Below are 27,714 nucleotides of genomic sequence, written 5' to 3' on the forward strand. Positions count from 1 at the left end.
TTTATCCAGCTGCTCCCTGACACCTCCACTCACATGTCTGCAGACAGCTCTAAGGTTAGCACTTAAGACGGAAAGACCAGGATTTCCTGCTCTGCTTCCAAAACTCTGGCCCTCCTCCACCTCCATAAAGGAAACCCTCGCGCATCCAAAATCCTCAGCATCATCCCAGATCACGTTTTTCCTCTCAGTGCTCCCTCCCTTCCCATACACACGGCCGATTCGTCCCCTCGGCCCGTCGGCACCTTCTCCACGTATGTCACGAGCCAGTGATTTATTCCTGTCCCTCCAGCTCCTCTCCTGACCCTGACTGCTGTCCTCCCAGGACCACTATAAACAAGCTGAGGGGTCCCCCGCTCCCGTGCTCACTTGCCTGCCTGTGATCCATTCCCCACAGAGCAGCCAGGGTAATATTTTAAAGCAAGCTCGGATCCTCTCTCTCTCTCTTCTGTGTGAAAAATCCCAGTGGCCCCTACTGTGCGGAAAACGCAGGCTCCTCTTTCTGCCTCCCCCTCCTGCAGGGCCCCCAGCTCCTGGCTGCCTCTTCATCATGCTTTTTCTCTCTCCAGCTTTGGCCATCGCTTTTCAAACCTGACTCCATCTGCTCTTTCCAGCGAGGGCAGTGAGCTCTTGCTGTCGCTTCTGCCCAGATACTGACACTGTCTCTCTCCAGCTCCTCGTGTTGGTGGCTTTCACAGCCTTCTGATCTTGATGTGACTATTTCCTTCTGGAAGAGTCCTTCCCTGGCCACCCTAATCACCGTGACCTCCCAATTCACCATCTCTACTCAGTCCCTTCCCAGAGCTTCATGACAACCCAAAAGGACGTGGTTTGTGTATCAATTCCCTGGCGCATTATCTCTGTCCCCCAGGATAATGTTACCCAGGGGCTGAAGCTGTCTCACTGCTACACCCTCGGTGTCCAGCATAGTGCCTGCAATATACTAGATAATAATGCATTGTTAAATAGATAAATAAATCAATCTAGGGGCTGGGGATTTAGCTCAGCGGCATAAGAACCTGCCTTGCAAGCAGGCCGTCATGAGTTCAATCCCCGGTACCAACAAAAATGAAAAAAGAAAAAGAAAAAAAATAAATCAATCTATAAGTATGCTCAGTGAGCATCCTTTTATTATTAAAATGAACAGCTGGACATGGTGGTGCATGTCTATAATCCCACCACTAAGGAGGCTGAGTCAGGAGGATTGCCATGAGTTTGAGGACAGCCTGGACTACATAATGAGATCTTGTCTCAAAGAAAGAGGAGGAGGGAAGAAAGAGAAAAAGACAAATGAAAAAGACGGAAGAAAAAGAGAAGAAAAGAAAGAAGGAAAGATAGATGAAAGAGAAATCTATGTAACTCTGGGAACAGCAAAGTGACCTCTCAATGTAGGAAGGGCCCCAAACTTCCTGTCCTGTGGTACCACACGCAATACACACCCGCAACATAAGCAGGTCCCCTCCACCAGGTGGCACGCAGCCAGCTCTGAGAGGAATGCAGCTCAGCTCTGCACTGGGTGCCCTTGGACTACTTGAGGAACTCAGTGTTGCCGGAGTTAGGAGAGAAGTATATGAGTTTCCCACGGCTGCTGTAACAAACTGTCACAACCGTAGCTTAAAGCGACACCAATATAGAAGCTCAAAGCTCTGGAGGCCAGGACTCTGGAAATGGCTCTCACGGGCTGAAACCCGGGCATCGCCAGGCTGCCCTCCTTCAGGGGCTGCAGGGAAAACCTGTTTTCCTGCCTTTTTAAGCTGCTCAAAGCCACTTGCCTCCTCGGCTGCTGGACCATCCCTGCCTCTTCACAGCGTACCACCCAGACTCCTTTTCCGTCTCCCTCCGTTCTCTGACTCCTTCTTGAGAGAATGCTTGGGATTACTCAGCCCCGCCTCCATAGCACAGGACTGCCCCCCCACCTCAGGATCCCTAAGCACACGGGAAAGGTCGTGGGATGCTCCAAATCAGCCTTGAGCGCAACCAAGAGCAACTGTTGATCTGAATTCTATCTGCCCATGTGTTGTCATATTAGAAATTCAAACGGGGAAAATTTAACAATTTTTTAAAATTTTAGACTAACAATAATAAACCCTATTGTTATGTAAGTAATATATAGATTATGAAAAATAATTACATTTTCCAAACCAAGAATCAATAAATAGGGAAAAGATGGAGCCTATTTTACATGTTTGCAAACCTCTTAAATGTCTGGCTAGGTAACTGACAGCTACATCTCCTCTGCCTCTGTGTTAATCTGTTGTGACATCACACTTCATATGGCTCGGGGAATCTCATTGTAAACCCTTGTGGACTGCCTTGCGCACCCCAGAAGCAGCCTCGGGGGCTCCTGTTGGGAGCCGCAGCCCCGAGCCCGGTCGCCTCACTTGGCGGACGTGAGGCCTGTAGTAAAGAGTAAAGCCTGAGGTAGATTACCCCTCCCATCGAGCACGTTAGTTTCCTGCTTACCGCGTAAGCAACCCGCTCAACGATATAGTCTGCCTGGCAACTGATGATGTTAGCCAATCAGCTTGCCTTGCTTACTTTAACATGATTGGACACTGTATCCGTATATATACTGGTGCCACCCCTGGGGGGGAAGAAGAAGCCCGGAAGTAGAAGCCCAGAAGGAGCCGCGGGGAGCGGACCAAAGGAGGCTTCGGCTGGGAGCGATCCCAGGGCAGGCTGTACGGAGAAGGAAAATAAAAGAAAAGGTTGTCCACTGCCAGACTTTGTCGTGTGTCCTTCCTGCCGGCCGGGAGCGACATCGACATTTGGAGGCCCGCACGGGGACTGATCACCCCCGAGACGTGACAGCGGACAACGCTCCAGTACAGAGCTGCGAGACAGGTGAGTTGGGGATAAGCCTGGGCTCTGGGTGGCGCGCACCTACAGGGCTTTTAGACTCCCCTCAGGCTCACGCGTAAGTGGCGGATTCCTTGGGCCTCACGCGGTGAGTAACATATTAAAAGATGGGAAACATGCTAGGTAGCAACACTAAGAGCGAGGGTGGTTGTGGAGAAAGCTCTCAAGAGCTTACAAAAGTACGCAGGGTATTTGAGCAGGCCCAGTCAGGGAGCTCCCGAGAGGGGCCCGTCAAGGGGAACAAAGATGCTAAGGAGAAGGACGGGGCTCTAGCCTCGGAGTCGTCTGACTCCGAGGACAAGGGAAAGTTGAATGGCAAGGAGGCCAAAGAGACCAGCTGTCAGGAGCCTAAGTCGCTCGATAAGGAGTCGCAGGGTTCTTTCCCAGCGTTGCGCCGTGAATTGCGCTCCGCTCAACTTGGTCTGCGGAGGAGTAGGGAGCTCCTGAGCGCTCCCCGGCGCGAGAGGGAGGCGAAGCCTTCCGCCCCACCTTGGGGGCTGTTCCCGGAGGCCATCCCTCGCCGCGAGGCGGCCGCCCGGGAGCTCCCTTCCCCTTTGCCAGAACAGGAAGTGATGCACGGGCCCCCATTTTCCGCCCAATCATGGCCGCCGTCTTATGCTCCGCCGCCGGCGGGTCGGTATTTTTACAGGCGGCTTTGGCAGGGGGGACGTTTGTCTCATGAGGTACATCCACCACCTGGGATAGATAGTGGCCCCTACGGGATATTTCCTGTACAAGTAGCTATGGGCCAGGGACGTAATGCATGGGAGCCTTTTGAGATAAAGCAGATTAGAGAACTTAAAAATGCAGTTACAACCTTTGGGCCGACTGCGCCTTACACCATTGCCATGCTGGAGAACCTGTCTTCTGGGCCCCTCACCCCCGCGGACTGGATTCAGCTGGCAAAGGCGTGTCTGCCCTCGGGTAGTTACCTGGATTGGTGAGCCTGGTACGCAGAGTTCTCTGCAGAGCAGGCTGAGAGAAACGCCAGTCGGGGAAACCGGGGGTGGAACAAGGAAATGCTTATGGGAGAAGGTCGGCACGCTGATGATCAGACTCAGTTCTCCGGCGCTGTCTATGAACAAATCAACGCCATAGGGCTCCGCGCCTGGAAGCAGGTAAGTGGTGCCGGAACAGCCTCCTTGTATCTTTCAAAAATAATTCAGGGTACCACAGAGCCATTTGTTGACTTTGTGGCCCGAATGCAAGATGCTGCCGATAAGATATTTTCTGATCCGGGAGTGGCTCGACCGCTGGTAAGGCAGCTGATTTTTGAGCAATGTACAAAGGAGTGCAAGGCAGCGATAGCTCCTCATAAGAACAAGGACCTCAACGCCTGGATTAGGATATGCAGAGAGATAGGGGGGCCGCTCTCCAACTCGGGAGTGGCTGCTCTCCTGGCCGCGGCTGTACAGCAGAGGGGACCTCGCGGGTTAGAAGGGGAATGTAAGGCTAAAGGGTGTTTTGCCTGCGGGGAGCCAGGACACATTAAACGTCATTGCCCAAACAATGCAGATGCTAGGCCTCGCCCTAGGAATGAAGAACCATATGTTTGTGGGCGATGCAAGAGGGGATCACACAAAGCTGAGGAGTGTAGGTCGGTCTTTGACGCTCAGGGCAACCGTATTTGTGGACGAGATGCTAGAGAGCCAAAAAACGGCCAGAGGGGGCCCCCTTCACAGGCGGGCCCCCGCCCCAGAGACAGGACAGCTCAGGATGGCAGCCTTCAACAAGGGCCACCCCTGGGTCAGCAGGTGTGGACCTCAGTGTCGCCTCCAGACTTATATTAGTGCCTGATATGGGTGTTCAAGTGGTTGAAACCACCTTTAAGGGACCGTTACCCGAAAATTCCGTGGGTCTGGTGATCGGGAGATCCTCCACGGCCCTTCGGGGTCTCATAGTAGTCCCGGGGGTCATAGACTCAGACTACACAGGACACATTAAAATTATGGTTCAATCTCTTGTGGGTACTATGGTAATCAATAAAGGAGACAAGATAGCGCAGCTCTTGCTGCTCCCCAGTCTCCACAAGAGATTTCCCTCAAAGCAGAAAATTAGAGAAAGTCAAGGTTTCGGTTCCTCAGGGGAAGTCTTCGAGGGACTCCATATAATACTTGATAAAAGGCCCATGCTCTCACTTAAGGTCAATGGCAAGAATATAACAGGGCTCCTAGATACAGGAGCTGACCGTTCCATTATCTCCAAAAAGGATTGGCCTTCCAACTGGCCCACCAACACTGCAGATAACACGCTGCAGGGCCTGGGGATGGTGTCAGCTCCTCAGGTTAGTGCTTCAACCCTGCTCTGGTGTGATGAGGAGGGTCATCAGGGCCATTTCCAACCATTTGTGTTGCAGTTGCCAGTGTCTCTATGGGGAAGGGACATCCTCACTCAGATGGATGTCACGCTTACGTCAAACTGCTCCCCCCAGGCTAAGGATATACTCAGGAACCAGGGATATACCCCCGGCAAAGGCTTGGGCAATGCCCTACAGGGTCGGACATCCCCAATACCAGTAGAGAACAAAAAAGGTAGGCAAGGGCTGGGTTTTTCTTAGGGGCCGCTGAAGAAGCTCTCCTACCCACTTCGATCAAAATCACCTGGAGGTCAAATGATCCGGTTTGGGTACCTCAGTGGCCCCTGCCTAAGGAGAAGCTATTAGCCTTGTCAGAAATAGTCAGTACACAACTTAGATTAGGACACATTAAGCCATCAACCTCCCCATGGAACACCCCCATTTTTATAATTAAGAAAAAGTCTGGCAAGTGGAGGCTGCTCCATGATCTAAGGGCGGTCAACGCGCAGATGCAGTCCCTGGGGGCGGTCCAGAGGGGGCTGCCAGCTCTCTCAGCCATCCCTCAGTCCTGGCCAGTTTATGTTATAGATCTTAGAGACTGTTTCTTCTCAATCCCCCTGCATCCAGAGGACACTCATAGGTTCGCCTTTACTTTACCCACCATTAACCAAGAAAGCCCTGATCTCAGATACGAGTGGATAACGCTGCCCCAAGGTATGGCCAACAGTCCCACTATGTGTCAGATTTACCTTGATTCCCTACTGGCCCCCCTACGGAAATCCTTTCCCAAGATAAGATGTGTGCATTACATGGACGACCTTTTACTCAGCGGCAGGGACCCAGACATGCTAAATAATATGCTCGGCCAGTTGGTCGAGGCCCTGAGACAAGCTAATCTGCATGTTGCCCCCGACAAGATTCAGGGAGGAGAAATGGTGACTTACTTAGGCGCGAAAATCTCCCCTATGCTAGTCTCTCCACAGAAGGTCACCATTAGGACGGATGGCGTTAGGACCCTAAATGACATGCAAAAGCTATTGGGAGACATTAATTGGATTAGGCCATATTTACATATACCAAATTCAGATCTCAAACCCCTGTTCGACCTTCTGAAGGGAGACCCAGATATAGCCTCCCACAGGAGGCTCACTCCTGAGGGAAGAGCTGCCTTACAAAGAGTGGAAAAAGCCTTAGGTGGGGCTACCTTACACAGAATTGAACCAGGGCGACCCTTTGATGTCTGTTTGCTACAGACTAGTCTACAGCCCACAGCGGTGATTTGGCAGAAAGGACCATTACTGTGGATACACCCTAAGGTCTCACCTGCAAAAGTCATAGAGCATTACCTGGAGGCAGTCGCTTCATTGGCCCTTGAAGCGCATGATAGAGCTGTCCAACATTTTGGCTCAGGACCACAAGCCATCCGAGTACCCTATACCGCCAGCCAGATCAAGACCCTGGCTGCCTGCATAGATACATGGGCCATTCTGAGATGTGTTTTCCATGGGGATATAAACAATCAATACCCTAAAGACCCTATCTTGTCATTTGTCACTCAGCACCCTATAATTTTTCCAAAGGTTACTGCCTCTGAGCCATTAGTCCCAGCAACTACAATATACACAGATGGCTCCAAGACGGGGATAGGCGCCTATGTGATCCTAGGCAAGCCCCCGGTTACCATACAATTTGAACCTGATCAGCCTCAGGTGGTAGAACTGCAGATCGTTAAAATGATTCTTGAACGGTTCTCAGAAGCCATTAATATTGTCTCCGATTCTAGGTATGTGGTCAATGCTATGCAAGTGCTTGAGACTGCCGGTTTAATTAGATCCACTTCCACAGTGGCTGGGCTGTTCCTGTCTATCCAGACATTGCTTCAGAACAGACACCATAAGGTCTTCACCACCCACATAAGAGCACATACATCCCTGCCAGGGCCTATGGCACAGGGGAATGCGGCTGCTGACACTGCCACTCGCCCGTTATGGATTTTTACCTTACTAACACCAATCGAGCGAGCCTGTGCCTTCCATGATAAGTTTCATGTCAATGCCAGGACACTAACAAACCATTTCCATGTTTCCAGAGCAGATGCACGAGATATCGTGCGACTATGTGACTCCTGTGCCACATACAAACCTGCCATACCGATGGGAGTAAACCCTCGAGGTTTGATCCCTGGTGATGTTTGGCAGATGGACATCACACATATACAGGAGTTTGGGACTCTTAAATATGTTCATGTTTCCACAGACACCTGTTCTCACATCATATTCGCAACAGCAGAAACAGGTGAAAAAGTGTCTAATGTGATCAATCATTGCCTGGCGGCTTGGGCCGCATGGGGCAAACCAAAAATATTAAAAACTGATAATGGACCAGCCTATATAGGCAAAGCCTTCAATGAGTTCTGCAAAATGATGGAGGTTCAATTAAAACATGGTATCCCATACAATCCCCAAGGTCAAGGAATCATTGAGAGGGCTCATAGAAGCCTCAAAGAAATTTTACAAAAACAAAAAGGGGGAGTAGGCCAAGGCCTGGCCCCAAAGGCACGATTATCCATGGCACTATTCACACACAATTTTTTAAATTTAAATAATGATAATTGCTCCCCAGCCGTGGAGCACTGCAACCCTTCCCCCAACCATAAAGGGTGGGTGAAGTGGAAAGATGTCCTGACAGGACAATGGATGGGCCCGGATCCAGTGGTCAGCTGGAACCGAGGCGCGGTTTGTGTTTTCCCACAGGAATCGGGACGAGAACCACTGTGGGTACCGGAGAGACTGACACGGGCGACAAAGCCCTCGACTGAAGATCAGACCTGCCCTACCGGAGATCCATCACAGACCAACCAACAAGATGAATAAAAATAGCGGTAGCCCGAAATGGACAAGAAGATCCTCAGGCATATGCATGGCTCGCTCGCCTAGCCTACGACCGAGTCTAGGGGTGGTGAGCTTCCCACACTCCTCCTCTAAAAAATTATGACATAGCTGGGTAGGAGAGTCAATGACGGGTAAGAGCGTACTCCCCCGGTGCGACTCAACCTAAGCCAGGCCCTACCCCATCCTGCACGTAAGCCGCTGGACTGTTAGATGCTGCCCAGGTCTAAATTTCTCTCCGAGGGGATTTCTTTACGGAGAGAAAATGAGTGCAAGCTTGTGTGCATCCAGGTTCCGTCCAGTTTGTGCCTGGCCCTAGAAAAAGGACGAGGGCCTCAGGGCCTTGGCGGACCATGAGACGGCCGACCAGGGTCTAAGCCAAGGACCTACGGTGGGCCTACACATAGGGCATAAGCCTCTGCACCCAGTCCAGGAAGGGCTACGATGCGCACATTCATAAAAAATAAAAAAGGGGGAGATGTTGGGAGCCGCAGCCCCGAGCCCGGTCGCCTCACTTGGCGGACGTGAGGCCTGTAGTAAAGAGTAAAGCCTGAGGTAGATTACCCCTCCCATCGAGCACGTTAGTTTCCTGCTTACCGCGTAAGCAACCCGCTCAACAATATAGTCTGCCTGGCAACTGATGATGTTAGCCAATCAGCTTGCCTTGCTTACTTTAACATGATTGGACACTGTATCCGTATATATACTGGTGCCACCCCTGGGGGGGAAGAAGAAGCCCGGAAGTAGAAGCCCAGAAGGAGCCGCGGGGAGCAGACCAAAGGAGGCTTCGGCTGGGAGCGATCCCAGGGCAGGCTGTACGGAGAAGGAAAATAAAAGAAAAGGTTGTCCACTGCCAGACTTTGTCGTGTGTCCTTCCTGCCGGCCGGGAGAGACATCGACAGGCTCCCACTACAGGAACCACTTCCCGGCCACCTAAAATAGGTGCTGCTCCCTGGATTCACTTCCGCTCTCCCTCTGAGACTCAAACATCCTTTCTGCTAGGAAGACTCTGCTGAACCCCGAGGGTGAGTTGCACGCTCCTCTCAGGCTGCAGGATCTCTTTCATTCTCTTTCTCACAGGGCCCTGGAACAGCAGCTCTGCTCTCTGTTCAAGATCCCATGGGCGCACCTCGTGGCGAGCTACCGGAGGCCCACAACCGTGCTCCAGTCCCATCTGTGACCCCACAAGGGTGGTGCACTGTGCTTCCTCAACATGAAGCGATGGATCCCCTCTCACGGTGGTGAGGGCTCAGCAACCTTTTTAGGGGGCACAAGCGCTCACCCTGGCAATGGGTCTGGAGATCATGGGAGTCCCCGAGCAGAGGAAATGCCCATGGAACCCCAAGATTCTGCCCCATCTGCTCTGCAGCCTGTCTTCAAGCAAAAAGCACCAAAATCCATGAAGATCCAGTGTGAAGAGTGTTCAAGAAACAGCTGCTTGGTGATGCCAAGCGAACCTGGGAAAGCCGACTGGATGCGGGACCACTGAGAAAGCATAGAGACCGCCTTTCCCTGTGCAGGGACCTCGAAATGAGGGAGACTGGGCTCAGCTCCAAAAGCAGCAGAGGCGAGCGGGGATTTACAGCCAAGGAGCACGGAAAACCTCTGCAAGGAGACACCAGGGGAAGGGGAGTCTGGCTAACCCACCCCAACAGGATTCCTGCTGACACAGAGCAGGAGGACTGGCCCTCAGCCGGGACGGTAGAGGTGCAGGATCCTGACGAAATAATGACCAGCTCGGCAGGCTTCCTCCTCAAACTGGATTTCACGGCCAAGTGCACCAGTGGGCTTAGCAGAAGGCTTGGGAGCCTGCCTGAAATCTGACCAAGGAAAGCAGCTTTGTCAAGCGTGTTTGCAAGGTGTAACTTGTTAAGAACTCAGGTAATTTAATGTTCTAGAACACATAGGTGAACTTAACCAGCAGCCTTCTTATCTGCACCCTGACAAAAGTGGAAAAGACGGCAGGGCAGGGGGCATGGCTTGGACCCCTTAGTTCACGGTAGAAGCTTGTCTATCAGGCCTGAGGCTGGGCCGCCCCCATCGGAGGACACCCCGCTGCCTCAGCCGCATGGCTCCAAGTCCTCTGCTACCTTGTGAGAAATGGAGGACTTCGCCATGTCAATCCCAGTGTGTCCCAGAAACTTAACATATTCCTACCTGCTGACATGTCTATGCAAACACGGAACTGAATGCACACAGCATGAATCCTACTATGGGGTACGGAGGTCTTGGCAAAGGGCTTGTGCCACGTCTAACCAAGGACCCTGTTCTGAAATCCCCTGCTGAACCTGTGATGAGACCACACTTTCCCTGGGCTGCTCTGGAAGCAGAGCTACAAAAGCTAGCTTCTTTCTGCAAGACCCAGATTCCCCTTCTGGATAACTGAAGTTTATAGACTCAGCAACAAACCAACCGGGGCTCTCTTTGGATGCAGGGCAGAGTCGGGTCATCACCTGCTGACCGTGGATTGCCCAAGCTGCCCTGGCTCCCTCCTCATGGTCTCTAATACAGGTATTTCCCCTAAGAAAACCCTTGTGCATGCCAGCCTGTCTTGGCGTCTGCTTCTTTGGGGATCAGGACCACTGTCACGGACAGTATCAGATACCACGCTGAAGACAAAACATCCAGCTAGAAAATGCAAGTGCAGACCACGGGCCAGCTCTGCTCCTTCCCAGTTTTATCAACTTACTCGAAAACCCAATTTTCCTCATGTTCCAAATGCTGGATTAAGCGTCTCCAAGTTCTTTTATTTTTTCAAATTTTATTTTAAAGAGAAAAAGGAAAAAACAGAAAAATCAAGAAGCAAAGAAATTTAAACAAACAAAAAAGCAAAGCAACAACAAACAACAATAGCCATATTAGATTTTCAAATGTAGATGACAGGAATCTATGATTGTTACACTGCATACTGTTATCTTCAGAATAGGTGCTCGGAGTACCAGATACAGGAATAAAGCAAAACAGTAAAATGGAGCAAAACATTGGATTTCAAAAACAAGACGGGAGGAAATTCCCCACAGTGCCACAATGCACACTGCCATCCTCCAAATAGATGCTCAGACCTCCTCCCAGGCCTGCAGAGTCAGTCAAACAACACAAGCATCCAGTTCTTTGTTCCCCTCAGCTGCTACCATCTCACCCTAGTCCTCCAAATCTGCCAGGTGCTTTCCAGGGTTTCCCAGCCCGAGTACCAGTTGGCTCATGGAGAGGCATGGTTCAGCTTCTTTCCAATTCTCTTCTACATCAACATCTTAGATTCTCTAGCTCTCATCCTACCATTTATGACTCCAGGTTACTGTAGTCCAGGAGATGTCATCTTCCGTTCCAGTTGGGAGTCACATTTCCTCCCGGCTGAGAGATCTCACCCAGAGGTATCTGAGAGCAAACAAAATCCAGCCAGTCGACCACCTAGTATCCCTGGGCATAAGCGAGGGGACAGCTGGCCTCTACCTGAGTGACCAGTGGTTCAGAAACACACACACGCACACACACATACACACACACACACACACACACACACACACACACACATACACTCCTGATTCTCAGTGTGGAACACTGAACTGGAACAAGGACCTCCTGGGATGATCTGTGTGAAATCCTGTGTGGGAGCAGGAGTCCCTGTGGAAGGCCCTCCCTGCTCCTCCAGCCACTGGAAGACTTTACGAGAGTCTTCTTTCCTGACTATTGTAGTCAGGGTTTGCAAGGAAAATGATTTAACACAGGACACATAATTTATAGGATTACTTTATAATATTCACTCAAAGAAGTGAGTATAAAAGAGTACAGGAGATCTGTCCACACACTAGAGATCCAAAGAATCCAGCTGAGGGCCTGGATCCCATGGTAGTGTCCTGCATGAGTCCAGCTGAAGACCTAGAGCCCGTGACAATGTCTCATGCAAGCCTGTGTCATGGATCTGTGCTGGGAAGACCGAAAGGTCAGTGGTGGCAGCTTAGAGTCTGCGCCAGTGGGATGAGGGATCTGCACTGGGGCCAGGAAGTGATGCTCAAAGTACGGACCAGAGCTCCCACAAACAGAACCACAGCCATCCTCAGGGACAGCAAGGGCCCACGCTCCTCTGACGATGAGAACAGCCAAGTTCTTATCAGGAAAACCAATACAAGCTTCTCCAGGAGAGGCAACAGCATGCCATTTCCCCTCCAATTCTCCTTTAAGCTGTTGGCCAAGATCCTCAGGTGGGCCTTCACACCCAGCACCACGCTGACTCGGTTCAGCTGGGCGTTACAAGTTGACCGCCAGCTGTCAATTGATCACACTGGCTAGAAATAGTGAGAATGGTTTATGTTAGCTGCTACTAAATCTCATCTGATAATGGAAAAGAGAAATTCAGAGGCACTAACTGATTCACCCAGACATCCCCTCAGAGCTGACTGAGTGTGGGGCTGGACTGGAGCTTGGTTCTTTAACACTAAGCCTCCTCCATCACATCCAAGTGGGGATGAAATAGAGAAAGACACTCAATCAAAAGAATGAAGCTTGGGACCCCAATACCACTCCCCAGTTTGTCATCTCCTCCAGCATTCCTGACCAAGGAAGCACTGCTGAGGGACAAATATCTAATAAAAATGAAATGTTCTTTTTAAAGCAGAACAGCCACCAAGGAAATCTGGGGGCTTAGAAGCTGGGCTTTCTTTCCCCTCACACACAAGTGGGGGACCTGCACGGCAGACACCGAGCCACGCTTGGGGAGGGGCCAGCCCGACTGGGCTCCCAGCCCTGGGTGGGTTCTGCACGGGAGTCAGGCCTGCAGGAATCATCACCACTGTGGGACCAGACTGAGGACAGCCCCCCAGACATCTGAGGCTCCCAACTGTGCTCATGCTGGCCCAGAACACTGGACTCCTGTCCCATGGTGACAAAGGAGATAGCATGCAAGCAAATGTATTTAAAAGACACAAAGGCCAAGAAGGAAAGCTCCCACTAGCTGAGAGGAGTCAAGGCTCTTTGTCTAGGGGTTTTAAGTGATTTGGAAGGGAACTCAGGCAGGTGTGGAGCAATATACTCTCTACCCTACAGGAGACCACAGATGTTTAGGGTCCAATCCACTCAGTATTCATGCAGTGCCCAGAGAGGGCCGTGCACCCTTGAGCCAACCGCCCTCTTGGTCACGCTCTGGGGACGTCCCAGGCAGCCACAGGGCCCTGGCAGATGTCTGCGTGAGTCCCTGCGCGGGGGGCCGCCTCAGCAGACTCCATGCGGAGCCCCGTCCTTACTGCCTGGTAGAATCCCCACCGTTGCCTCGCTAACCTCCGTCACATTATCTGGGCAGAACTGGAGAATTATTAAGTGGCACCAAGGGCACCAAGGAGCAATAGCTATCAACCCTTCACCTGCTTTGGAACAGGGAGAAGACACTGGGCATTCTCTTCCCTGACAGAAAGCGGGTTTTCTGGGCAATCATGGAGGTACCCATGGCAAAATGGGAAGAACAGAAAAGGAGACAAGTTATCAGAGAGATGCAGAGCACTGACCAGATCCTTGTTTATAATCCGTGTTTATAATCCCAGTTCTTGGGAGGCTGAGGCAGGAGGATCTTAAGTTTGAGCTAGCATGGACTACCTAGGCTGTGCTACACAGAGAGAACCTGTCTCAAGACAGCAAAGCAACAACAATCAGATTTCAGAGCTCTTGTATCAGCTTTGCTGTAACAACACATAAACCCACACAGCTGATGACTACATCTGCCAGGTTGGGGGAGAACTCAGGTCTCTCTGTGGCAGGTCTGGGGTTGCTCTGACCTCTTCTGAGGTGAAGCTTGTTAATAAGCTGGCATTTGTCTTACTCTGGCGAGTTTATTTTATCACAGACTTACTGGGAAAGCGAAAAAAACACCCAGTGCAACTTCCCCCAATGAAGTAAATATCACAAGATAAATGGCAGCGCTGGCACGGAAAGCACTTAGGGACCGGACCGGTCAGAGGCAAACAGTTTCAAGACTATTAGCTGTTAAAGGTTACGCCTTGTGTCACCCCAAAGGGCTTCCCCCTAGATTTATAGTGTGATCTCATGGAAGATTTATGGCCATCTTAATTTTTTCCCCCATTTTAACTTTCGGAACAGTCAGCCTGGGATTTTTTTTTTCCCTAGGTAGTTCAGGAAGGAGAAGCCACTGGTTTTTAAGAAATGCCTTGCGGTATGATGTCAGCAATCTTAGCGGCCTTATTATGAATCAGTTGATGACCGTAACGCCTCCCATGTGCCCCTCCGGATCACTCTCTGCCCTGTTTGTATTCAGTTTCCTGTTCCTGGAAACTGACGCTGAGGACCAGCATGAGACCTCGGAGCAGGCACCGAGGACCAGGCAGGAGCACAGGTCAGAGGAGCAGGCCTGGGGCGCCATGCCCTCTGGGTGCCCTCTGGGTGCCCTCTGGCCTGGTGCTGTGCTCCGGGCGGCCCTGTGCTCACATCTCCCATCTCCACTCCAGTACCCTGCCCTGCCTGTGACAGATTGCACCATTTGGTCACAAATACTCCTTTTTCTCTCCCAGGGCCACACTCCCGCCACTGATTTTGCACTTGGACCCTTGACTTGCTTTGGCCCATGGAAGGAAGGGGGTGTGACTTCTGTCTCTTTGGAGCAGCCAGGTCTTTGATTTGTTTGTTGGTTTCTTGCCAGTCTCACTATATAGTTCGGCTGGGCTTGAGCTCACGGAGATGCTTCTGCCTCGGCTGGGATCAGGGGCGGCCACTGCCCACAGCCTGCTTGGAGCAGAAGTGCAAAAGCTCCTGCACCCTTGCCCTCCACCCCGAGACACCACGGGGAAGTAAGCCACACCCAGGACAAACGTTCACGATGTCATCCACATGTGAAAGCTAAAATAGTCCTGGAAAGGAGGCTGGAGTGTGGTCGTCAGAGGGTTGGGGAGAAGAAAAAGAAGAAACGAAACGTAATCATACAAGGTGGATGAGAGCTGATGTCCGCTGCATAGCGGCGCTAACGCCAGGGCACCGGGTACCTCAATCGCCAGGCAGGTGGACTGCCCTCACCCTAAGGCGGTCTCACCAGACAGCGAGGGGAGGAAGGGTAGCCAGTGAAAGAAGGAACCTGTCAGCCTGTGGAGATTATTCCACGGTGAATACATACGTCACACACCCGCTCCCCACCTCTACTACGTACAATTTTGTCACTTACACCTCAATAAAACTGAGAGTGAAAAAACACAATTCTTTATCCTCATTTTGCAGCTATTTTTTGAGACAAAGCTTTTGATGTTTAACGACAGCTCAGATTCAGATTTGCTCCGACATCGTCTCTCTTAGTCTTTATACAACTTAACACCTACTCTAAAAACGGAAGAATATAAGGGCATTCAGGAAGAGGGGGAAGCCAAGCATTTAGGGGCCGCCTAGTTAATACGTGCATGCAGCAAAGGGAATGTTAAGAAAAATCAGAAACAAAGCTTAAATATCACACGGTTTCTCTTACATGAGAAACCCAACGTATAAATAAATTGAGGGACAAACACACCAGTCAGCACATGGGGATGGTGGGGGTGCTCCACTGAAGGGCCCATGGGGGCTATGGACAATGCCAGCAGCTGGCTGTCACCCAAGGGCCGGGCTTCATCTCCCTCACCAGTCACACACAGTGACAAAATCACTGAAGTTTATTATTGTGTAAGAGAAGCCAGGGAAGCCTGGTGTGGTGGCACATGTGTGTCATCCCAGCACTCTGGAGGCTGAGGCAGGAGGATCACCATGACTTCAAGGCCAGCCTGAGCTGAGACCTGTCTCAAAGAGACAGAGAGAAGGAGAAGGCCATTGTGAAGCTCTACCAACCTGGACTCACCTATGTCCACTCTGCTGGTGTATGGTGACTCTTTGTCTCCCTCTCAGTGACTTAGTTGGAGCCACACACACTGAGAACCCCCAGGCCGCAGCTGGGAGGCTGCATGGGCTGGGGAGACCCTGGTTCATTTCGGAACATGAGGTGCCTCATGGAGTCCTTGAGATTCGCCGACAGCACATTTCCTCTTCAATTCCATTTCACTATTAAGATATTTACTCTCAAGTTTACTGTTTAAATGAGTGTGCTGCAATGCAAATAAATATACTCACCGCGGGGAATTGGTACAGGTATACACTGTGTCTTGATATTTTTTAGTTTTTCTATTTCGAATCCAGTGGAGACAGCCAGCTCCAACAGGACCTCAGAAACACACAGAAGCAGAGAGCTGAGGGTGCCAAGCGGAGTGCCCCAGGGCCAAGTGGCCAAAGCCCCCTGGTGGCTGCATTTGCATAGCTGCCCCTCTGTCGCAGAGCCTGTCCCGAGGCCAGTGCCCTATGAGCAAGTGTCCACCCAGCAGGCCAGCAGGTGCCAGCACCATCCAGGGAGCAGATCAGTACTGACTTTTCGAGCTCTCTGGCATTACGGGGTCTCTGCTGGGCTTACTGACGTCTCTTCTGGGACAGGGCTGGGGGGTCTTTCGTTTTTTTTTTTTTTTGGAAACAAAATAATCCAGCATCAAGGACTTCCAAGGGAAAAAGCAACAGGAAATGACCCTCTGTTAGGCCCTCGGGATTTCCGTGGTGATCCTGGTCCTGCGGAGTGCTCAGCCCCTTCCAGCTTTCCTGCCGTTCCACAGGGTGGCCCCTCCATAATACCATGACACAGCCTCCTGTGCTCCTCCCTGTGGCCCTGACCACCTCTGCACAGCCCCAGGGCTGACGGGCTGCTGACAGTTTGACCCCCCTCCTAGACTTGTAGCCTCGAAATGCGCTGCCTCTGGCCAGGTACAGCAGTTCACGCCTGTAATCACAGCTCGCAAGAGGCTAAGACAGGAAGCTTGTCGTGAGTTCAAGGCCAGCCTGGGCTACCTAGCCGGATCTTGTCTCAACAAACCAAACAGTGAGGTGCTGCTCAGTGTCCTGCTGCAGGGAGAGCAGGTGACCAGCTGCCCTGCCTGCAGGGCTTTGAATCCATCACCGTCTAGTGTCCCCAGCCACACCTCCGGGGCTCCCTTTCCGCCTGGCCCAGGCACTTGTGGAACTGGCTGCTCCTGAAAGTGCTAGCCCGAGGTTCTCCTGTTCTCTCCTTCACATCGGTGGCTTCGTATGGGGCTCTGCAGGCTCCTGCACCTGCGCCCACACCCTCCCATGTCCCATGGAGGACCTGGAGAACCCCATGGACGCACGCCAAATAGGCAAAGGCTTGCAGACATGGTGAACAGTACGCACTCATGGGTGTGGAGATCAGATTGAGTAATTGAGCCTCACAGAAACAACCCCAAGGCAGTGTCCTACGTAAGCCACCTGCGGCCCCTTTCCTCAGAGCCTTTGCCGTTTTTACTTTGTTGATACTAGGTCTTTTTATATGGCCCAGGCTGGCCTCAAACTCATGGTAGGTACTCCTCCTGCCTTGGCCTCCAGAGGACCAGGGTGAAGGCTTGGGTCAGCACACTCCACCCATCTCTAAATGAACACTAAGTATGGAGAGGCGCTCCCAGTCCTGTCTCAGCCCGGGAAGTTTATATCTGTAATCAATTCTGTGAAAAGCAACTGGAATTCTAGCAACTTAATTCCAATACACAATTATATCTGTACTTTGGGGGAGCTAAGGGGGCCCCAGGTCCAGCTAAGGTGATCAATCAAGAGCTGAACCCAGGTTTTATTAGTTCTCAGCACTGGGAGTGGTGTGCGGACGAGTGATGGGAAACCAGTGATGTCGTCAGCCTTATCAGACAAGCACCTTCAAACTGGTCCTGATCCCCTAGACCTCCACACCTGGACTGGTGATGAGCCCTGCTGCAGACCAGGGAGGCTGGTGACAAATGACCCCAGCCAGCTAGAGGAGACTCTTCTCCAGAGACAGGGACCAAAGCCATGAGAAGAAACCCTGAGCCTGCCTGACTGCTCGGTCCACTCACTCTAGCTGAGGGGCTGTCCATGCCTCTGTCCAGAAGCGACATCTAGTTTCGCAATTGAAGCCTCCACTGATCCACACCCATCCTCTCCCCTGGACTTCTGGTCCCTCAGATCCTCCTGAAGCTTCATGGGAGTTGTGTTTCTATGCAGGCTCAGCTGGAAGCCTGTCCCTGGGAGGGTGTCCTTGGTCCGGAGCCCAAGGCACACTGGCAGTGTCACCCTGACTCCAGTATCCAGCATCCAGCCAATCCCATCGGCTTTCAGTGCCTCAGTTTCCCCACCCATAAAGCTCCGCTGTGTGTCCTGGGAGTCTGTAATGAGCAAGGGACTTTCCTGGATGAATTAACCAGGTACCACAAACACCTGTGGCTGGTACTAGAGAGAAGCCAGTAAGCTTTGTGACCTGAGGGACCACAGTGACAGCCTGGACCCAGCCTGGCTGCTGCACCCCAGCCGCTCAGCGCGCATCTCCTCCTCTCTGCCGACCAGGGTGCAGTTGTAACACTGGCACGGAGTTCAGGTTGCCTTTATCTGATCTCCATGCTCTGCTTTAAGACTTCACGAGGGCAGAAAGTACTAAGCCACCCAGTGGATCACATCTGAGAGAGGTCAGCTTGCCCAGTCTGTGGAGGAGGTGGAGCTGAGACCTGCATCTTCAAACCCAGCCCACTCCCTTTCCCTTTATGACACAGTTAGGGGCAGAAAACCACGGCCCAGGGGCCAAATCCAGACCAAATTCTGCTTTTGTAAATAAAATTTTATTGGAACCCAGCTATTCACACAGAACTATCGCAGGCTTCACATTCTATGGAGAACATGTGGCCCATGGATGAATCCTAGGGAGTAACTACCAGATCACTCACAGAAAAAGGCTGGGTGAGCTCTGCTGCCTTCTCCCGAGTGCTGGGTACGTCCTGGGATCTGTGGTTAAAACAGGGCTTCTGTAGAGGACACGGCTTTGCTCATGGAGCCACCACAATCAACCGCCACTTCCTGGACTCTCCAAATGGTGAGACCAGACAGCTTTTCTGCCCACATCAGCTCATTTAATTCTCCAGGCAATCTACAAGATCTGCACTACTACAAACCTGTATCAAGTGATGGTGGGATGGGCCTGAACCATTTTGAATAGACTGAATACTGGCAATTCATCTTCCCACTGTTCTTCCCAAGCAGCACCTGTGACTATTGTGTACACACAGTATTCCAGGAAGAGACTTTTTCGGTATTCTGGGAAGAAACTTTGCTGGCTCCGTTACCATCACAGCGGGCGACATTTCATAGCTGCTGCAATCTCGTCCTCCTGCTGCAGCTTCCTGTCACCCCCAGAATGCCCACACCACCACTCTGGGCAAATCCAAATTGAGACACGCTGTTCCTTGCTCCGACAACAAACCAAACTTCATTTTCACTAAAATCACCAGAATAGTCCATGCGATTGCTGTGGGCCAATTCCATTTACAGGAATAACGATGCTCCACCCTTGTGTGGCTTTGGATGGTTGGTTATCTCACACACTTTAACTATGCTCCCATTTGTGATGCAAATGAGCGGCAGCTTCCATCAGCACTGCTCCATGCCACTCTGAGTAGAGGTTCTTCGGACTCACGCACCAGACCCATTACCAGCTTTTCCCGACTGTAGTGTCTAAAATCAGAGTTACGACTATCCAGGTCAATTAAGCAGCATAGCTGTTATTCAGCTGGGTTTTTTTTTTTAAACTTTGCTTTCCTACTTTTTAAGAGAGAGAATAATTGCTTGTGTATGTGAGGTTCACAGTCCGAGCCTCACTTGCTATATATTTTCCTTAGGAACAAGTCCATAATTTGTCATCAGCATCCTTCCCTGCCCCTTCTGGAAATAGTAACTTGAGGTTAGAAATCTGTCATAACCAGTGACAGGCATCTGTGCACAGAAATAGCAAGTCTCAAGTTTAATATTTTACTGCCACATTTTGAAACAACTGGCTATGCAGCTGCCACTGTTATCTTCCAATTACTTCTCATTTTCTTCAGGGTTTTAAATGCAAGCTGTAACAAATTAAATCTAAATTTCTATATGCTGTTTTTTTAAAAAAACCACCATTTCAGAAAGCACAGAAAAAAAAAATTAATCGAAATTTCCGTATGTTATTTAAAAAAAAAAATTTTTTTTTTTTTCCCGAAAGCACAGAAAGGGGAAACTGCAAACTGTTCCCAAAGCCTCCGTGCCCTCTTTCAGGAGCTGCCAGGTCCGCGTATTCTTCGTTCTCAATAGGCTCGGAGAATGGAAACTGCCGTTTGCTACAAACATACCTTTTCCCGCAGCTTTACAAAGGTGCTCAAGAGAAACCCTTGCACCACGTTCCGCTTCTTGCATACTCTGGTGTAGCACTCTGTCGATGGTGCTCAGATACACACAGCATCTCTCTGAGGACTCAGGTAATTTTGGAGAAATCTCAACTCAAAATTGTGCATGACTCTGATGAAGTATCAAAGGAAGAGAGCACTGTGATTACTGTTCGCCAGCATCAACCTGCTTTTCATCATAAGGCGTGGGCTTGTGTCCAGAAATTACATTTTTGCGAGAGCTAATAAAAAGCACATACATTTTTTTTCACTTTTTAACCTGATTCCTGGACTCTCACTCGGGGGAGCTGAGGGCTAGCACAGAAAGCAGAGTGTCAGTTTCTTTCCTTCCCAGTGCTGTGGTTCGGCAGATTTCAAGACAGAACTCAGGGCACCGGGGCTTTTCCCAGTGCGGTGTGCGGTGTGACCACACTTGCTGTTCTTGGGGTGAGGATTGTACCCTGCCAGGCTTGGGGGTCACCACCATCAGTGCTCAGCGTGGTGAACCTGCTGCTGTCCCTGGCCATGGCATAAGCACTTGGGACCAGTGGCTCCCAACTTCTGCCTTCCTCCTGCGGCCAGGCTTGTGGTTAACTCTCTCCTAACCTCTAGATGGGTGCTTACTCTTTGATGATTTATTGCATTGTCTTCCCTGTCTTATTCGGCAACAATAATAACAATAACAATAATAATAATAATAATACTTAAGTCTTCACATTGGATTTTCTGAAAAACTCCCCAGACAGGACAGGACTACTGTCACACAACAAACTAACGAGCAACAGAGCAACTGGGGATGCTGGTGAAAACAGAGGCGTTGGCTAGGCTTCACCTCCTAAGTTCTGGACTCCTGAAGTTTGGGTTGAGGACTGGGAACTGGAATTCCTAAGTGTGTAGTGATCCACACCCAGAGGCCACCCTATGAGAGCTACTTCTCTTAGCCAGGCCCTAGAGGGTCCAGACTGAGAATCCTTTCATCCCAGAGCCAAGCATAGGGTCTTACATGTTTGTTTTGAATGAAAAACAGAAAACCACTGTGACACAAACCACCAGGAACCCAACGCTGAGCACAATTCTGAGTGTGAGTCTGTAACTTCCCTTCCATCTCTTTGCAAGGCTGCTCCATGCTTGCCAGATTAGTGATGAGCGACTCAGAAGCACTGGACTGACAAGGTGACCTACACCGTTCCTTTTAAGGCAAGTGGGGTTCTGACTGTTTGGCTAGGTGTCGGCCAGGTGGTGGGCTGGAGGGCTTTTCTTCAAGGTAATGAGTATGTGAGCACTCCAGGAAAAGAGCATCTTTTGTCCAGGTTCGATTTAAATTGGGAGCCGTGACTCACTGCAAACACTGAACACATTCAGAACCTGGGGGTTCACACCCGGGCCCCATGGATTCTCTGTGGAGCCCCACGGTGCTAGTTCCCTGGTACAAGATGGAGATCGTCATCTGTGATCTGCCACTTTAGGGTCTCATCGGAACACAAAATCAACACCTTCCTTTTCTCCCTCTCCTGCCCCAGTGATTTCTGTATTTCTGTGCGTTTGTGAATTCACAGAAGCAGGAACAAAATGACAGCAGCCCCGTCAATACAAATGTCTTTGTTTCTAACAAATGACGCCCATTTCCCTGCGTCTCCAGGACGGAGGGAACTGGACCCCACACTTACATCCCAAGATGACCAAGTTTAGAGGTGACAGGCAAAGGTTAGTTTTCCTTGTCAGGAGCAGCTTGTATACACACACACACACACAGTCCATTCCATTGCTGATTGTACTTTTAACAAAACTGACATCTGCATCTCTAAAGAAGTACTTCACTGTCAAAAGAATGTAGCTTAATTTTGTTTGCTTGAAATGTTTTCATCTCAGACCAAATTTAGAATACCCAGCCACCTGTTTATACTGCCAAGCTCCAGCAAAGCAGCCAAAGCTCACCTCTCCCATCCACGCCTCAGCTGCAACAGTCAAGGCGATGAGGACAGGCAAGTTGTTTCTCATTAGCTCTCCACATCCCGGTTCTTTAGTGTGCAGTGTGTGTCCCAATGCGATGCACCTGACTCCCAGGAGCATCGGAGAGCATCTCACACACTAAAAAGTTCAGTAAAACAAGGGCATCGACCTCCCTGAGAGGCTGAGGCACAGAGCAGCACCAAGGAAGGATGAATGATCTCTTGGTTATTTTAGAAACCATAACTAGAGCTCTCGGTACCTGTCTCCACATCTGTGGGTAGGGATGCTAGTGGTGGCAGAGACAGGGCCAGGTGTCCCGCTGTAAAACACTATTAGCAGGTCTGCAAACTCCCTTTCACTCTCTGTCTCTGCCTCCCAAGGCTGCATATTCGTTTATCTGCAGGGAATAATAGCAAACACATCTTGGCTTTTGGATTTGGATTTTTTTGTTTTCAGGTTAAATGCAACAGAAACTAACACAAAGCTGATGAAGAAAAAGGGGGCAGGGCTACTAAGAAAACGCAAACGCATTTCTGGGTGCTCCAGAGGCAGGCATCTGAACAGGTTTTAGAGAGAGGCAGGACACAAAGTCAAGTATCAGAAGCCCAGAAGCATCCATCTTTCATTCTAGCTCCTGCTGTTTCTTCCCCTCAGCTTTTCTCTCTGCCTCTCAGCTCTGAATTACAAAATCAACAGGAGCTTAGATTTCTGTATGCAAGAAAAGAACCTCGATGGACACTCAAATCCCATAATGTCACTCATCAGAAAAGGGTCACTGGTGAGCATGGTGTCCCCTGCTCCCATCACACACAGGAGCTCAGCACTGGTATCCCAGGAGGTTAGAGACTCCTGGGTGAAAGCTCCCACAACTGGTGCAGGAGAGGGAGAGCTCCTCGCAGAGTGAAGACCCCACGCCTGTGGGCAGGTGTGTCACAACAAGCGACTTCCTGGTGGCAGTGAGAAGGGGAGCTTTGTGTGAGAGCACACAGCACACGGTCGGAGGGCAGCAGCAAACTCGGTCTGCCTGGTAACGAGGGCCAACTTTGGGGCATCGCAGCCTGGTGAGGCCGGAATCGCCATGCCTCAGCCTTAGTCTCCTCAGTACGAAGGACACCAGCCCCTACCATGGGCGTGCTCCTCATTCCAAATGAGCAAATGCAGGAGCAGGAACTCTGTGAACTGGAAAACAATACACTAATGAAGGAGACTGCTCTGAAAAGCTGCTGTGAACACAGCGTAATGTGTTTACTTCCTTTCTTTTCCAAGTACTGGAGTCTTCAGCCACTGTAACAGGGCTTCCCTTAAGCATCCACGGAAAACCTGAGTGAAACCTCTCCCCCATGAAGATGAGATGAGATATTTCATGTAGGCAGCACACACATTTTGTATTTCTTTGGCCCACTGCCTCGTAAGGACATGTGCTTCTGTTACAGTACAGTGGGCTGGAAGTGGAAATCGTCAGCTGCGATTCCTCGCTGGGTCTCATTCCTCACTGAGTTCTAGTCTTCCCTTAATGCACACGAAGACCTTTCATTACCAGTAATGGTAGCTGCATGCATCACGGAGAAAGACAGACCCTTACCTTCGTGATCTAGACGAGGTTACTGGGACACTTGCCTGCCTGATTGGAGAATTATGACACGCAGAGATGCAGGATTAGATTAGGGAACAAATTAAAATCATTGTGACTATTTCAAATGTTGAAATGCAATTTTAAAAGCTCAACATAGAGCACACACACACAAAAAAGCCAAAGACTCTTAGGCAGACTAAAATTAGGAACGAGTTAAACAAGTAAAAGCCAAATGACAAGATAAACAAAGGTAGGGAAAGATTACTCAAGGGACTTGACAAAATAAGAACTATTTCCAATACACACAAAGACAGACACTGGCAGGAGAGACTGGAGCCCAAGAGAAGGCAAGGTTCATTTACCGCCAGAGCCGGAAAACACTGCCAAAGCTAAACAAATCCTTGGCCTCCGTGTCCACAAAGGAAGATGCGAGATGCCAGAAATGGCTGAGCCCTGGAGAAGGGTCAGGGAAAAAATATTACCGAGGGAAGTCAAAGCGACACCTGAGTTTCTCTTGAGGCTGACACACACAAAGGAAGCTACGAGAGCTCCTGCAGTCCACTTTACATAAGGTTATTTGGAAATGGACCACTTTGCCTATTAAAGATCAGATGAAGCAGTAGCATCCTTCGCTCCTGGTTCAGACACAGAAACACCAACTTCTGAATTAAAAGGAAACAAACTCATCTTTTTCCTTTGGAGGACACCAGAGAATCAGAATTTCCTTTTTATAGGGAGAGCAGGGAATGCCCAGGGAAAGAAAGAAACCCAGCATGTATCCAAAAGCCGCACCAGAAGACTTCCAGCAAACTCTAGAGTAAGATGAACTCAGCACTTTTTCTATAATCTTCTAAACAAAGGATGGTTCCAGGGAACACTTAGTAAGGCTCTGAAGCCATCTGACTGAGCAGACAGCTGGCTGCTCACTAACTCAATGAAAAGACTGAAAGCAGGAAGACTAACTCCTAGAAAAACTGACTTCAACATCTAATCCCACAGAATCAAATCGTGACTTTAACTGATCCCATGGCAATCAAAGTGAGCGTTCAAGAGTCTCTGAGAACAAGCAGGATGCACACACTCAGGGAACGAAACCCTTGGCTCCAACTCCTACGCCATGGCCCAAACTCCTCAAATTGAGTGCTGGCTCTTGGAACCACTCCTGCCTCCAGACTGCATCCCTAAACTCCCCGCAAGGCTGCTTCGTGGCCTCCTGGATTCGTCAGTAACTGTGGGGTCCCACAGGCTTCAGGTACAGTGTGAAGAGTGTCTACCCCGGTTTAAAAGGGGGGCGCCAAGGCAATGGGTAGTAGGCCACAGTAGTTTTATTTCCTAGCTGCTCTGGCTTCTCTCCCCACTCCGTGTGGAGTAACCCAGAGATCAATCTCTTTCTGTCCACCCGGAGGTTCAGGCATCCACCTGGGATCCTCGCCCCCTAACTGGGTCTCACTCCTACAATGCAACACGACACGGGAATGGTTCCCACACACCATTCCCCCAGCTCTACAATATTCACAGACCCTGATCTTTAGCCAGCCCTTCCTTCTGCCTATAACCGTGGTCACCCCTCCAACACCCCTTACGGAAGACTGTGCGATGGCCCCAAATACTCTCCACGGTACCAAGCCTTCGCCACGAGGGGAACCAGCTATCAATACGCTGAGGAACAGAACCTGTGTCCTGCTAATATGCTACATAGTAGATCACTTGATTAAATGAAAATGATGGAAAACACAGGACTGTCACAAAAAAGGGTTGGCAATAAGGATAAAAAGAAAATTTTATAACTCGACAAACGGGATACTACAGAACTTAGCTGAGAACAATTTACCATGAAAATAGGATTTACAACTAAAGGTTTAAAAGGATTCTTCTACAATAATCTGACAATCATAAGCTACAGATTTCAATGCCAACATAGTTTCAAAAGCAAAGCTAACACAAATTTTTAAAGAGTGTTACAAAGCTATGGTGTGAACGATCTAGTAATATTTTAAAACACATGAAAATTTAAATATTTAGATGCTGTAAAGCTTCACTGATTAACAATAGATAACCATATCTCAATCACGTCCCTTCCAAAAAATGGGTGAAACGTTCTTCTAGTTTACACTGATCACATATCTGGGCATCGTGGCACACACCTGTAAATCCAGTACCTGGGAGCTGAGGCAGGAGGATCATTAAAATCCGGGACCAGCCTGGGCTACCAAATGAGCTCAAGGCCAGCCTTAACTGCATAGTGACACCCTATCTCAAAAAGACAGAAAAAAATAAATTTAAAAAATAAAGGAGCCAGCAGTCACTTTCGGGTGCTGTGGAAGGAACTGACCTCTGTATGTTAGAGCCATCTCCTGCCCACAAACCCGGTGCCACTATCCCAATGGCAAGTTACGGAACCGACCTCTGTCCACTAGAGGACTGACAGCAGATGAGGTGGAGATAGAAAACACAGTACTATGTAGCCTTTAAAAAGACTCTAGCTTCCAACATGGACAGAACTGGAGGCCATTATGCTAACTGAAATAAACAAAATACAAAAAGGTATCGCATGCTCTCAGCTTTAGGCTGCCACCTAAAGCCACTGAATTAGAGCAGCAGTGAATAACTCGTTGTCACTGGAGGCTGCAGAGTGGGGAAAACACGGAGATGAGAACTAAAGGAGGTGAGGCCTCAGGCAGGAGGAGGAGGAAGAGGGGGAGGAGGCCCTACACACTGGGGTCAGCGCCTTACTGCAGGAGTACAGTAATCTCCCATCCCCGGGGAGGGTGGATCGCTAACGACCCCATCACAGGTGTCAATGCTAGAGGGGTGCGAAGCCACGAGGCTTGGCTGACTGGGAACTTTCACACTGGATTCAAAACTCCTAACACCCTGGCCCTGAATCAAGGCTGGCAGCTTCCTGACGCTGCTGGTTTCAAGTAGGAGCCTAAAGAGAGGTCTTTCTATGGTCTGTTGGCCATTTCAGAACTTGGGCAGTGAAATGGTCAATTCATTAGAAAGCAACAGCTTGACAAAACCCCTCCACCCGAGTGGCTGTGAGCTTGGCAGGATGCAGTGGCCCAGGACAGGAGCCACCGGCGTTTACTGGGATCTGCAGCAAGGGGAACCAAGCAATGTCCTCCGACCCCCATGAGCAGCTGTGAGCATGGCAGGCTGCAGTGGTGCAGGACGGGAAGTGTCCAGCATTTACTGGGACCTGGAGCCCCGGGAAACCCCTCCACCACTGCCTGTTTTGTTTTGTTGAACTTCAATATACATGAAAGTATGGTCAGCTATTTTGAAGAGAACGTCTACAACAGCCATTAGTGACTTCCCTATTGTCTGGTTCTGGAGACCTAAAATGCCTTCCTCATTCTGTCTGGATCAGTTTTATACTATGTTGTTTTGTATGAATTCTCTGTACGCAAAGACATGGACAACTATTTGGAAGAAAACAGACAATATGATAGACAGTGAAGATCTCAGGTCATCTAGCTTTGAAATTTATATCTCTTACATTGCTTATGCCCTATTTTGTTGTGTTTCGTTGTGTTTAATTTTACCCTTTAAAATAAAAAAACCCTCCTAACATCACTTTGTACCTAATGAAAATGTTCCACTATAATTCACCCGTTTTAGTCATTTTGCCATTCCTGTCACGGCACCCGAGAAGAGTGTAAAAGGATGTTACTTTGGTACATGGCTGGCTAGCTCCCGTGCTTTGAGGCTTGAGGTGACAGACACATCGTGGCAGGATTTGTGGCAGCCAGGGAGAGAGGAAGAGAAGGGGGCCGGGGACAAGACACGGCTCCCAAGGGCACATCCCCAAGGAACCCCTTCCCTGTCCCACCTCCCCAGTGTCCCAGTTGCCCATCCAATTTCCAGCCCATGAACGGATCAACCCACAGATGCGGGCAGAGCCCTCCTGCCCAGGCAACCACTTCCCAAAGCCCC

The 27,714-nt window shown here is 50.1% G+C and overlaps 1 non-coding gene across 1 annotated transcript; it reads left to right on the forward strand.

Annotated features, from left to right (window-relative positions):
- Positions 1-26,652: 26,652 nt before the first annotated feature.
- Positions 26,653-26,789, forward strand: LOC111754648 (small nucleolar RNA SNORA2/SNORA34 family). The gene has a single exon (XR_002789330.2). It is a non-coding gene; the product is annotated as a small nucleolar RNA SNORA2/SNORA34 family (small nucleolar RNA).
- Positions 26,790-27,714: the final 925 nt, after the last annotated feature.

Source organism: Cavia porcellus, unplaced genomic scaffold (genome assembly GCF_034190915.1).
Source record: "Cavia porcellus strain 051 isolate PalLab524CR breed Dunkin Hartley unplaced genomic scaffold, mCavPor4.1 scaffold_10, whole genome shotgun sequence".
NCBI classification, from domain to species: domain Eukaryota; kingdom Metazoa; phylum Chordata; class Mammalia; order Rodentia; family Caviidae; genus Cavia; species Cavia porcellus.